The following is a 12813-nucleotide window of genomic DNA, read 5'->3' as shown; positions in this document are numbered from 1 at the left end:
TAGCCATGCACAGACGACTGGAATGCGGTAAGGAACCTATGTTTCATTGCCCGTATTGCCCTCAGAAATGTCATCAAAAGGGCAACATGGTTATACATATTAAGAAAAAACACCCCAATAATAATAATCAACCTCCGACTTGAGACTCGTTGGCTCTCAGAGTTGAATTTCGCTCTGTATCTACAACCTTTCGAAGGCGTATCGTGTAATGTGCTAAGTACAAAAAAACATTTTTACATATTTAATGTCTCCCAGAACCACCTACCTATCGAACGAGGGATTTTTCATATATTTTTTCAAAAAAAAAAAAACCACGTTCTTTTGTAAGGCGAAAGAAGAAAATTTTTTCCACTAAATCGTTACCCAGTGTGTGTGTATGTGTAGACTTACGTCACTAATAATCGTTTCATTTTCGACGATCGATTGGGATTTAATCTCTTTCGTGATTTTAATTTATTGATTTTTTTTCTCGTTTTTCTTTTTTTCTTCGTCTTCTTCTTCTTCTTGAGAGAGCTGTGGTACTACGAGTATGATTTTAAACCCGTGACATATTTTTTTTCGGCTTTAAATTGTTGTTTTACGCTGACGTTGTTATCTGTAAAGAGAGAAAAAAAAAAATTATCGAGCATTTTTATACTATACGGTAACCTCTGTTTAAACAAACTGTGTCTCGGATTTATCGTTAATGGTACTAAACCGTCTATTTTAAGATTCATTTTTTCTTTTCGTTGCTATTTAATTACTATTTTTTTTTCCGAAAAAAAAACCTCGACTGGTTTCGTAGTTTGACTACGTTAAATTTAAAAAATCAAACGAGTGTATTGAATTTCGTCGTTTCTAAGGGGATTTATAGTAGTGTATTTTCCAACCAAAGATTTTTTTTTCCGCCTTCTCTATTCTTAATGGCGTTAATTTTCTAGCTCACAAGTCACATCGAGTACACTAACGTATGTAATTTCATATCTGCTGCTAAATATGTGTGTTACTGTTGGTGACTATAAACACAGGTGCTCGGTTTTTATAGAGCTTTTTTTTTTTTTAGGTGTTACAAAAGATCGTAGAATGATCTAAAATAATATTTTATTTGCGTATTTTAACGTCTGGTTTTTTTACAATGTTTGTGTAAGAGTCAGACTTGTAGATTTTTGATTGATTTTTTTTTTTCGTGTGACGATTTAGAAGTGAATTTAGACCAAAGACTCGACTACGTGGTTGTCGTTGAAAGTTTCGAATGATTTCGTCAATTCATTTTTTCTTTCTAAATTGAGAAATTATTATTAACGTTATAGAATTGGAATCTTAATCACTCCCCTAATTTTACGATGTTGTCAGTGTGAGCAAATGAGGAAATAATTTTATATGTTATGATTTTTTATACTATTCGAGGAAATTTTCGTTCTAAGTCATTGCTCAATCTTGTTGTAGGAGCTATGCCGAGATAATTAATTTCATTTTAAATTTTTTCACTAGTTGCTTTTCTTCCTAAACTATTATCGTAACTTTTGAGGAATTGAACAGAATGGTGAGGGGAGGGGGGCTTTTTCAAGTTCAAAGGTACTACAAATCGTATAGTGAATATGATGCCAGAAAGCCAGAATAATGATTATATCATTTAAAAGATTATCGTGAATTACCATTATTTTGTGTTGAAATAAATGAATCATCGCGCGGAAATATTGCTCTTATATCAGTGGCCAGTCCTCCCCTCCCTCCGTCCCTCGTGTCTTGTTCATTTTAACGCTATCAAATCTCACGCCTTTTTTCACAATTTCAAGGTTTTGACGCAACATGAGAAATAATTTATCGTAAAAAGCACGTTTGAGAAAAAAATCAGGCAATTTGGTGAGCGAAGGAGAAGAAAAGGGGGGACTTGTGATAAGAAAACCGGGAATTTAGATGAATTCTACAAAAAAAAATATAATCTATCAGTAAACCTTTAGCTATGCTATGCGTCAGCAAAATCTAGAATCGAAAATGGCTCAGAATGAATGCTTTTGGTATCCCTTCCTTACACCTCCACCTCTAAAATTTGCTTTAAAAAAACAGACCTGATTATAATTATTCATCTTTTTTTTTTCTTCAAAAAAAACTCTCCTCGTAGAAGATCGCCTCCTTTGCCCTGTTCCCTTACAACGACCTCCCCGTCTCTCATCCTTCATGCTCCTCTCCTTTCCCCTCGAAAAAATCTCACTCGAAAATAAATGAGTAAAATTATGATTTTTTTATTTACAGAAAAAAATTGGACTTGGTCGAAGCATCAGAATTTCCCCATTCTCCTGCCCCCTCCCCTACTGCTCACCCCCCCCCCCTCCAGCAAAAAGTTGACTTGAAAAAAATAATAATTGTTTTAGTAATTTAAAATTTTTTTTTTCTTCAAAAAAAATTGGACTTGGTCGAAGCATCAGAATTTTCCCTTTCTCCTGCTCCCCTCCTCTACTGCTCACCCCCTCCTGCAAAAAATTGACTTGAAAAAAAATGATAAAATGATAATGTTTTTAGTCATTTTGAATTTTTGTTTAAAAAAAATTGGACTTGGTCGAAGCATCAGAATTTCACCTTTCTCCTGCTCCCCTCCCCCACTGCTCACCCCCCAGCAAAAAGTTGACTTGAAAAAAATAATATTTTTTTTTAGTAATTTAAATTTTTTTTTTCAAAAAAAATTAGACTTGCTTGAAGCATCAGAATTTCCCCTTTCTCCTGCCCCTCCTCTACTGTGACCTCACCCCCCCCCAGCAAAAAGTTGACTTGAAAAAAAAATGATAAAATTATAATTTTCTTAGTACTTAATCTTTTTTTAATTTTTTTTTTATTTTTTTTTCAAAAAAAATTGGACTTGCTCGAAGCATCAGAATTTTTCCTATCTCCTGCCCCCACCACTACTGCGACCTCACCCCCCCCCCCGCAAAAAGTTGACCTGAAAAAAAATGATAATGTAATTTTTTTAGTATTTTTAAAAAAAAGATCAAGATTGAAGCAGAATACTTCCTTTTGCCCTGCCCCTCCACAGAAATAGACGAAAGATGTAACGATGTAGGAGATGATAATGTAAATTTTTGTCATGTCAGGGGGAAGGCAAAAATCAGAAAGTTGTGAATAAAAAAGGAGGGTGTGAGGGGGCGGGGTGAATGCGGATTGTTTTCAATTTTTTTTTTCAAAAACTCCAATTTCTGAAAAAAATATGAAGTAAAATTTTTGTTGCATATAAAAATTGCTTCTAAAATTAATTTGTATGAACATCGATTTTCAACTATTTCCCGCCAAAATTGTCAATTTAACAATCTTTCTATGCCAATTTGAGGTTGGGAAAAGAAAAAAAACAGTTTCAATAATCCAAAAGTTGAAGAGGAAGAGAAAGGAGGAGGCAAAAATATCATGTCCCTCATGGTATATTATTTTTCTTTCAACAAATCGAAAATTTTCAACCAAAATTACATTTTTAGTACTGTGTTGTTGTATTGGGGGCGGGGGGGGGGGGGTAAATTTGAATAATTTATCATTACTTAGTGTGAAAGTATGCTTTTTTATGCCCCGGGTTTAAAACTGAGTAAATAATTGCATAGGTATTTTTTCTTATTTTCTGTACATCTCGAGGGGTACTAGCAAACACACCACCCACCCCCTCCCCCCTTCACCACACAAATTGAAGAAGAGTGGGAAAATTTGTGAAAATTTTGTTATTGACTATGTACTTTTAATTATTTTTAGCTTCAAAATTTTTCTAAAAGGTTTAAAGATTTCCCAAGATTTTCCCTCCTCCTCCTCCCCTCCCCTTCACCTGATTTCTTGTGACTTTCTGGTTTGACGCACACGATTGAAAGGAAAAAAAATTACAAGCAAATGACAATTTGAATTTTTTTTTCAAGTTTAGGGAAACAACATTGTTTGATAGACTTAGAGGAGAAGGGGGGGGGGGGGCCTTGAAAATATCAAATTTTAAAACATTTTTTTTTGTTATGCCATTTGCTGTTTTTTTCGACTCATAATAGCTTTACACAAGAGAACCAATGTTGTATAAGGGACATAGGGAGATTAAAATAAATTTTTTGGGGTGATTCTGACTTGAAAGTTGAAATTTTTTTTTTAATTTCTGTAATTTTATTTTATTTTTATTTTTTTGAAAAATTATTGTTGGTCTTTATTACCTAAAAATAGGAGGATCAGCATCACTTGAGTGGTTCCATGGAAAAGGGGCCTTAAAGTCGATGTTTTTTGTTTTTTTTTTTTTTTTGATTTTTACAAATTATAAATATTTTTAAAATCAATTCCACCACATTCAGTGATATTAAAGTGTTCTTCCATTGAAAAAAAACGAAGTGGAAAATGTTTGCTTGAAGAAAAAAATTGACCAAGGCCCCTTTTCCACGAAGCCCCTCGCTTGAAAATCTGGAAAATATTTTCTTCATTTGGAGGGGGGAGGGGTGGATTTTGAAAAATGACGAACCACAAACTTGAAACATTTTCTTTGTCTTTTATTAAATTTTTTCGATTTTTTCCACATGGAGTTCTGCATGAATTGAAAATTTTCAATGTTTTTGTTCGATTTTTTTTCAACATTGAGGGCTTTTGGCACGATCTACATATATTCAAGTTGAGCGGGAAGGGAGGCTACAATTTTCAAAAATTCCCCAATGGTTGTGAATTTTTTCCCACTTATCTTCGTAAAAACAGGAAATTTGGTCAAATTTTGCGTTTTCTGGGGGGGGGGGGGGGGTCAAGTTGTACCATGTCTGTTATCATTTTTCAAAAATTATTTAATTGCACTGTAAATGACGTGTAACTCATTTGGGGAGGGGGTAAATGGGTTAATTTGATTGGAGAGGGATTGATTGATGAGGTTCTCAACAGAGAAAAAATTCACCCCCTCCCCCCTCCCCACTTGTAAACGTGTTTTAATAATCTTTCTTCAAGGAAGTGGTTTCAGACCACCTTGGGCCACAGATTTGAGCATTTCCATTGTATTTTTGATTAATTTCATCCCAAGAGGGGCATATTAAGGTGATTACCAAAATTTTAATTCATGATTTAGAGACCTTCTAAGGGGCTTCGAAACACCTGAATTTCATCGTATGAGGCCATTTTCCACAATTTAATTCATGTTCTGGGCTTTCCAAGAGGTTTCAAGACTCCCATCTGTGTATTTAATATTCTTGGATAAAAAAAATTGACCCAGGATGTTGAAAATTTACTGAACGTTTATCCTGAGGAATTCCTGCACGATCCTTCTTTTCCTCCTCGACTTCCATCATTAGTGCATCATGCTGAATATCTTTTTCTATACGTATCAGTTTCAGAATTTTTTTCTCATTGATCATTCCGCTGGTTTGTTTTCGGCCTATTGACACGATCGAATTACGAAATCATTCCATTGCGAAAGGTCTATGGCACTGAATTCGTGAATTCATTAATCAAAAGCAAATTCTACGCACTTCCAAGTGGAAGTTTCTAGACCCAGGCCCAGTTCCAGCCATAAACACGCATCCAATAGGAGAATTTTATTCCATCGTAGTAAATGATCGCGAGTAAAAAAATTCCATAGCTGAGTTGAACTCCGATCACGTAAAATGCCTACCGCGTATGAATCTAGACGACGGACGACCTGATTAAGTGCCAACTTTGTCGCTGATGTTTTCGAAATGGATACCAATAATATCCCATGTGAAAGTTTAAGGGAAATGGCCGCTTACGCAATAGTGCGTAAATTTCCACTTCCAGCTCCTCGTTTGCTCACATTGGCCGTCTTCCCCCCTCCCCCAAGTGTATTTTGATAATTTTTTTAACCCCCTTTTTCGACACATAAATTTCTGCATAGTAATATATGTACTCGTATGTACTATAAACGGTGATTAATGGAGTATTCCAGCATATTGTAGATTTTTTAATGGCTTCGACGACGACGACTATAAAATTACGATACCAGAGCTCCGTTATACGAGACAATTTCACGCTATTTTTTTTTTATATTTTGTTCTATCTTTTTCTATGTATTTTATATTTGTTATAATTCGACCGAGAATTAATCAAGGAAAACGGAAATCCGGTAAATTTTACTACGTTATCTGGTGCCTTGTTCTTCTTCCTTAGAAACGACGAAATTTTTTTTCTGCTCCAAGAGCTATGAGTGTTTTTCTTTCTGTTTCTTTCTTTCTCTCTCTCTTTCTCTCTCTATCTCTCTCTCTCATAAACATTCCATTATATTTTGTAAGGTCTCTCGTTGAGTAAACCGATCTGTTTGGAATACGTTGAAAAGAGCGGATTTTGATAGCTTCGTTGATAAGATAAGGGACAAGTACTGTGTGTTTTTTTTTTTTTTGGTAATACATTTATTTTTGTGGGAGTATGAAAATGTACTTGTGTATGTTTGATTACATACTCGTACGTAGTATGTACATTTTGACAGAACAAAAGTTTGAAGAAAAAAATTTCAATTCTCGAGTAGTTTATTGCCTCGATAATGAAGAAAAGTGCTAAATGTTTCAACCCTGTGTGAATTTATTTGAATTTTTTTTTTTTGAAAACCGAGACATTTGAAATAATATTCTATCTGTTTGTTTGGTAAAATACGAGTACATCGGAAAGTTACCGCAGACAATTAACAAGTCTGCTCGATTGTTTGTAGTGAATTTTTTTGGCACATGTTCAACCCATGCACTTGGCGACAACTATACGTCCTTCTTTACATAATTCAATATCCAAACTGGCGGATCGATCGACAATGCAATTCGCTGACCGTCTCGCTGATCGTATTCCAAACAGATTAGCATTTTAGCCCATAAACCAGATTACTCAAATAGGTCTGTCTTATACTCGTCATTTTTGTACGAGAATCTATGATTGATTATGAATGAGTCCTCGGTACGCAGAATGTTTTACGAATCTGGTCGACAAAACGTTGAAAATGGTATACGACAATAGCAAGAATGCCATGTGTGGCTCCTTGGAGAATTTTTTTTCTCACAGTCCCTAGAAAAACTGTCTGTAGGTATTGTGCAATATGTGTTCATATGGTCCAAATCTCCGATTCACCCCAAATGTTGAAATTTCATTTTTAGAGTAGTCGTTTTAAGTAATTCATCGTGATGAGATGAAGGTTTCGAAGTTGGCGAGGTTTTTTTTTTGGTGATATATTTTGTATGTGCATCGATGAGTTTGATTTTTTTATTTTCAAGAACTCGAACATTTCGCGATTAAAAAGATGAATCGATGAATGTTCTGTTGAAAGATTAATCGAAATTTTTCGAGAAAAGGAGGCACCTACAAGTAGTATATTCTGATTATATTTCATTTGAGATAACAGAAGTGAGTCTTTTTCTCGTTATTTTGTCTTCAATTTCACCATCGATGGCCTAATTTTTTGCTATGATTGTGATGGAATCTTCTCCATTTTGTTTTCGGTCAGAGGGAGTTATTGAATTTTGAAAAAAAAAACTCAATTGTCAGCTTTCCTATTGCTAAAACTTCAGTATTTTTCATCATAAAATTTTCAGTCACATATTTCAGTTTTCTCTCTGAAGAACTTCATCTTTTGTCACAAAAATTTTGCAACTTTCATCACAAAATTTTGTTCATCATTACACCCCAAAAATTTGTATTTTTATCGCAAAAATTCTGCTCATTTATCTCAAAATATGTCGATTTTTCATCATGAAATTTCAATTTTTCAACCGTACAGTTTTAATTTTTTTATCTCAAAAACTTCAATTCATACGTCAAGAAAATGTCAACAAAAATTTTAGATTTTATCACAAACAATATTGAAATTTTTACATCACACAAAAATGACTAGCAATTTTCTCATTTCGAAAATATTTTTCTCTAAAATGATAGTTTCTTATCGTAAAATTTTAATTTTTCATCATGGAAATTTTTCAGGTTTTTTTTTCATACCAACATTTTAAAATTATTTCTGCGCAAAAAATGTCTATCTCTAATTCTCTAGTGTAAGAAGTTTTGCAAAAATTCCAGGTTTTTTTATCACAATTTTGAATGTTTATCTCAAAAATGCTAAATTTGTGTCACAAAAACTTCACTTTTTCTTCAAAAATAATTTCATTCCAGCAAACGTTTTAGTTCATTATTTGAAAAAAAAATTATGTCGCAAAAATTTGACATTTTCTGTCAAAAAATCGAACTTTTGTCGCCGAAATGAGAAAGCTCATCACAAAAATTTTGATTTTTTATTCCAAAATGCTTTTTTTAATTTCAATCATAGAACCGAAAAAATTTTTGTGATAAAAATCTAGTTTTGTGTGATCAAAAATTGAGAATTTTGTGGTTGAAAAATCGAAAGTTTTTTGTTTTTTTTTATCTAAGTATAAGATTTTAGATTTTCATATCAAAGGTTTTTTTATTCACCAAAAATCGAGTTTTTATCTTGAAAATTTTTGGTTTTTAACGCAAAGATTTCATCTTTTTACTCCAAATTTTTCTCATCACTACCATTTTTTTATCGTCCAAAAAAAACAAGTTTTTATCACAAAAATTTTAGGTTTTTATAATAACAAGTTTTTTTATCGCATAAATTTCAGATTTTTATCCCAAATAATTCTTTTTATCACAAAAATTTTATTTACCTATTACAAAAGTTTTGAATTTTTATCACAAAAATTTTGTTTTTTTTTGTTTTTATCCCAAATATTTTTTCTTATCACAAAAATGTTATTCATCACAAAAGTTTTTGATTTTTATCACAAAGACCTTGGTTTTTATGTGATTTATTTCTTTATCACAAAAATCTCAATTTTCATTGTTGATAAATCGAGTTTTTATCGCAATAATTTCAGATTTTTATCCCAAATATTTTTTATCACAGAATTTCCACCACAAAAATTTTATTTATCACAAAATTTTCGGATTTTTATCACAAATATTTTGGTTTTTTATACAATTTTTCTTCATTATCACAAAAATGTTAGTTTTTATCGCAAACATTTCAGATTTTTATCCCAATTTTTTTTCTTATCACAAAAGATTTTGATTTTTATCACAAAGATTTTGGTTTTTACGCGATTTTTTTCTGTATCACAAAAATGCCAATTTTCATTGTTGATAAATCGAGTTTTTATCGCAAAAATTTCAGATTTTTATTCCAAATTTTTTCTATCACAGAATTTTTACCACAAAAATTTTATTTATCACAAAGATTTTGGGTTTTATACAAATTTTTCTCCTTATCACGAAAATATTTTTTCTTATCACAAAAATGTTATTCATTACAAAAGTTTTTGATGTTTATCACAAAGATTTTGGTTTTTTATGCGATTTTTTTTCTTTATTACAAAACCGTCAATTTTCATTATCGATAAATCGAGTTTTTATTGCAAAAATTTAAGATTTTTATCCCAAATATTTTTTATCACAGAATTTTCACCACAAAAATTTAATTTATCACAAAATTTTCAAATTTTCATCATAAAGATTTTGGTTTTTTAAGTATACAATTTTTCTTCTTTATCACAAAAATGTTAGTTTTTATCACAAACATTTCAGATTTTTATCCCAATTTTTTTTTCTTATCACAAAAGTGTTATTCATCACAAACGTTTTTTATTTTTATCACAAAGATTTTGGTTTTTATGCGATTTCTTTCTTTATCACAAAAATGCCAATTTTCATTGTTGATAAATCGAGTTTTTATCGCAAAAATTTCAAATTTTTATTCCAAATATTTTTTATCACAGAATTTTTACCACAAAAAATCTATTTATCACAAAATTTTTAGATTTTTATCATATAGATTTTGGTTTTTTATCCCAAACTTTTTTCTTATCACAAAAATGCCAATTTTCATTGTTGATAAATCGAGTTTTTATCGCAAAAATTTCAGATTTTTATCCCAAATATTTTTTATCACAGAATTTTTACCACAAAAATTTTATTTATCACAAAATTTTTTGATTTTTATCACAAAGATTTTGGGTTTTTATATATACAAATTTTTTTTCCTAATCACAAAAATATTAGTTTTTATCGCGAAAATTTCAGATTCTTATCACAAAAATGTTATTCATCACAAAAGTTTTTGATTTTTATCACAAAGACGTTGGTTTTTATGTGATTTTTTTCTTTATTACAAAAATGTCAATTTTCATTGTTGATAAATCGAGTTTTTATCGCAAAAATTTCAGATTTTTATCCCAAATATTTTTTATCACAGAATTTTTACCACAAAAATTTTATTTATCACAAAATTTTCAGATTTTCATCACAAAATTTTCAGATTTTTATCACAAAAATTTTGGTTTTTTATACCATTTTTCTTCTTTATCACAAAAATGTTAGTTTTTATCGCAAAAATTTCAGATGTTTATTCCAATTTTTTTTTTATCACAAAAGTTTCGTATTTTTATCACAAAGATTTTTTTTTTACGAATTTTTTTTCTTCATCACAAAAATGTCAATTTTTTTCATCGATAAAAAAATAGAGTTTTCTTCGCAACAATTGTAAGTTTTTTATCGCGAAAATTTCAGATTTTTATCCGAAATGTTTCATCACCAAAATTTTGTCATTTTTATCGCAATTTTCCGCCAAAATTTCAGGTTTTTCCACAAAATTTCATTCATCACTGAAGTTTTGAATTTTCATCACATAGATTTTTGGTTTTCATACAATTTTTTTTTTCTTATCACAAAAATGTTTTTTTTTATCGCCGAAAAATCGATTTTTTTTTCCGAAATGTTTCATCACCAAAATTTTGTCATTTTTATCGCAATTTTCCGCCAAAATTTCAGGTTTTTCCACAAAATTTCATTCATCACTGAAGTTTTGAATTTTCATCACATAGATTTTTGGTTTTCATACAATTTTTTTTTTCTTATCACAAAAATGTTTTTTTTTATCGCCGAAAAATCGATTTTTTTTTCAATAAAACAGAGGTAGGTTATAATAATTTTTGAAATTTTCTCAATTTTTCTTAAATTTTTCTCAAATTTGAGTCTCTTAATCGCTCATTTTTCCGCCAAAACATTTTTTTCTCCGGTCTGCGTCATGAATTCAAATTTTCCAGCGAGCTGCGAAAATATCGACGTGTAAACCAGACCATCCCCCCTCTCCCCCACCCTGCCTTCAATCTAACCCATCTAATCTATTTCTCCAAGGAGCTACACTACTGGTGTACTGCATACAAGTATGAAAATTTCGCGAAATAATCCACCATATTATTGTAAAACATGGACTCGTCATTGATGAAAAATTGAAGAAGAAAAAAAATCCCCCCTCGATTAGGCTCTGTGTAGGTATAGTCCCCCTTTTCAACCCCACCAGTTAGCACCAACCAACCAACCAACCCATCGTAGTAGTAGATATTGAGGCAGTATTTAAGCGAAATATATAATATTAATAATTTATATAATATAATATCTTTACATACCTTACAAACGAAAGAAAAAAAAATGGATCTCGTAAAGTATTTATATTTAAAGCATGATGATAACGACGTAGATTTAGGATGAAAATAGTAGTTTAAAAAAAAAAGAAAAAAAACTAAAAAAAAAATACAAGGAAAGGAAGTGAAATAAAAAAAAAGACGTGCAATATTTTTACTTATATTTCTCGACCCAAGGTGCAATTTTTTTTTTCTCAAATAAATCCGAATTATACGAGTTGCCTTCAAGGTAAAATAAAATAATAACGATAATTTTATTATAGTACATATCATATCAACCAAATACCTACGTTATAGTAATATTTTCAAGTTTTTTTTTTCTGTTTCGACGACGACGACGACAATATTTAGATGTTTTGTTTTGTGTGTGTTTTTTTTCTTTGATATAGTTTTTACGTTTAAAATGATTAATTTTTTTTTTGTAGTTTTTAAGTCCAAATGGGATATCGGGGTATTCAAATTTGTAAATTGTTTCGCACTTAACTCGATTTTTACTCTCGTAATTATTGTATTTAATTATTTTCGTGGTGCTTTCGAAAGAAGAAAAGTCTTCCAGTTTTTGCAGTGTTTCTAAAATATTGAAGAAAAAAAAAAGTCTTCCATCGAATGATTTTACTGTGATAAATAATTTTGATAGAATGAAATTTTACTCGAGACAATAATACACATAATTATCGCCATATTTATAATACGATTTTTCGTGCTTCATAAAATCGAATCATATAATAATATTATATTGTTCTGTTTCACATACACATACTGCATCCTTTATATACACAAGTACTCATTTGAACAATACTCATTCCATATCGCGCGCAAAGCATTGAAAAAAAATTCAGTATTTTTATCAAAGGAGTATTTCTTTTTTTTTTTTACGTATGAATTTAATTATTCGAAGAACGAATATCGACCATTTTTATTCAATTGGCTAATGTACAAATAATTTATTTAGTAGGGTTTTACTTTTCTGTTTTTTTTTTTTCGTATCTTATTCGTGTATAAGGTCCATGTACATAGATAATAAAAACGAAGGAGGAAAAAAAAAAGATGTACGAGTAACGTAGAACGATGATGAAGGAAGAGTGTGTAGAAATTTTCGTCATATTTTTTTTCTCTTCTTCTTTTTCAAAAGTTTATGGTATAAGATTTATGTGATAATGTATTTTTATTCATTTTTTTTTTATACGTATAAGCGCACGTTCGTACGAGATGATTTTGATTTCGCGAAATTACGAGTACCTATATAGAACACACTTTGATGGTGGGTAAAAAAAAGGAGCAATTTTTGGTGCGATAGATTCGAACGGACGTTTTTGTTGTTGTTTTTTTTTGTAGCATAATTTTTTATATAAGAGGGGTTAGGGTGAATGGTATACACACTTATACATACAATAACAATTGTTGTAATTAAATACCTAAGTGCCGGAAAGGT

The 12813-nt window shown here is 30.7% G+C and overlaps 1 protein-coding gene across 3 annotated transcripts in view; it reads right to left on the bottom strand.

The window, feature by feature from the left end:
• Positions 1 to 12813, bottom strand: part of LOC135837499 (longitudinals lacking protein, isoforms H/M/V-like) — a 186121-nt gene that overhangs the window by 111849 nt on the left and 61459 nt on the right. The window lies entirely within an intron of this gene.

Source organism: Planococcus citri, chromosome 2, assembly GCF_950023065.1.
Source record: "Planococcus citri chromosome 2, ihPlaCitr1.1, whole genome shotgun sequence".
NCBI classification, from domain to species: Eukaryota; Metazoa; Arthropoda; class Insecta; order Hemiptera; family Pseudococcidae; genus Planococcus; species Planococcus citri.
Note: the sequence above shows the minus strand (reverse complement) of the source record. Positions and strands in the feature narration are given on the sequence as shown.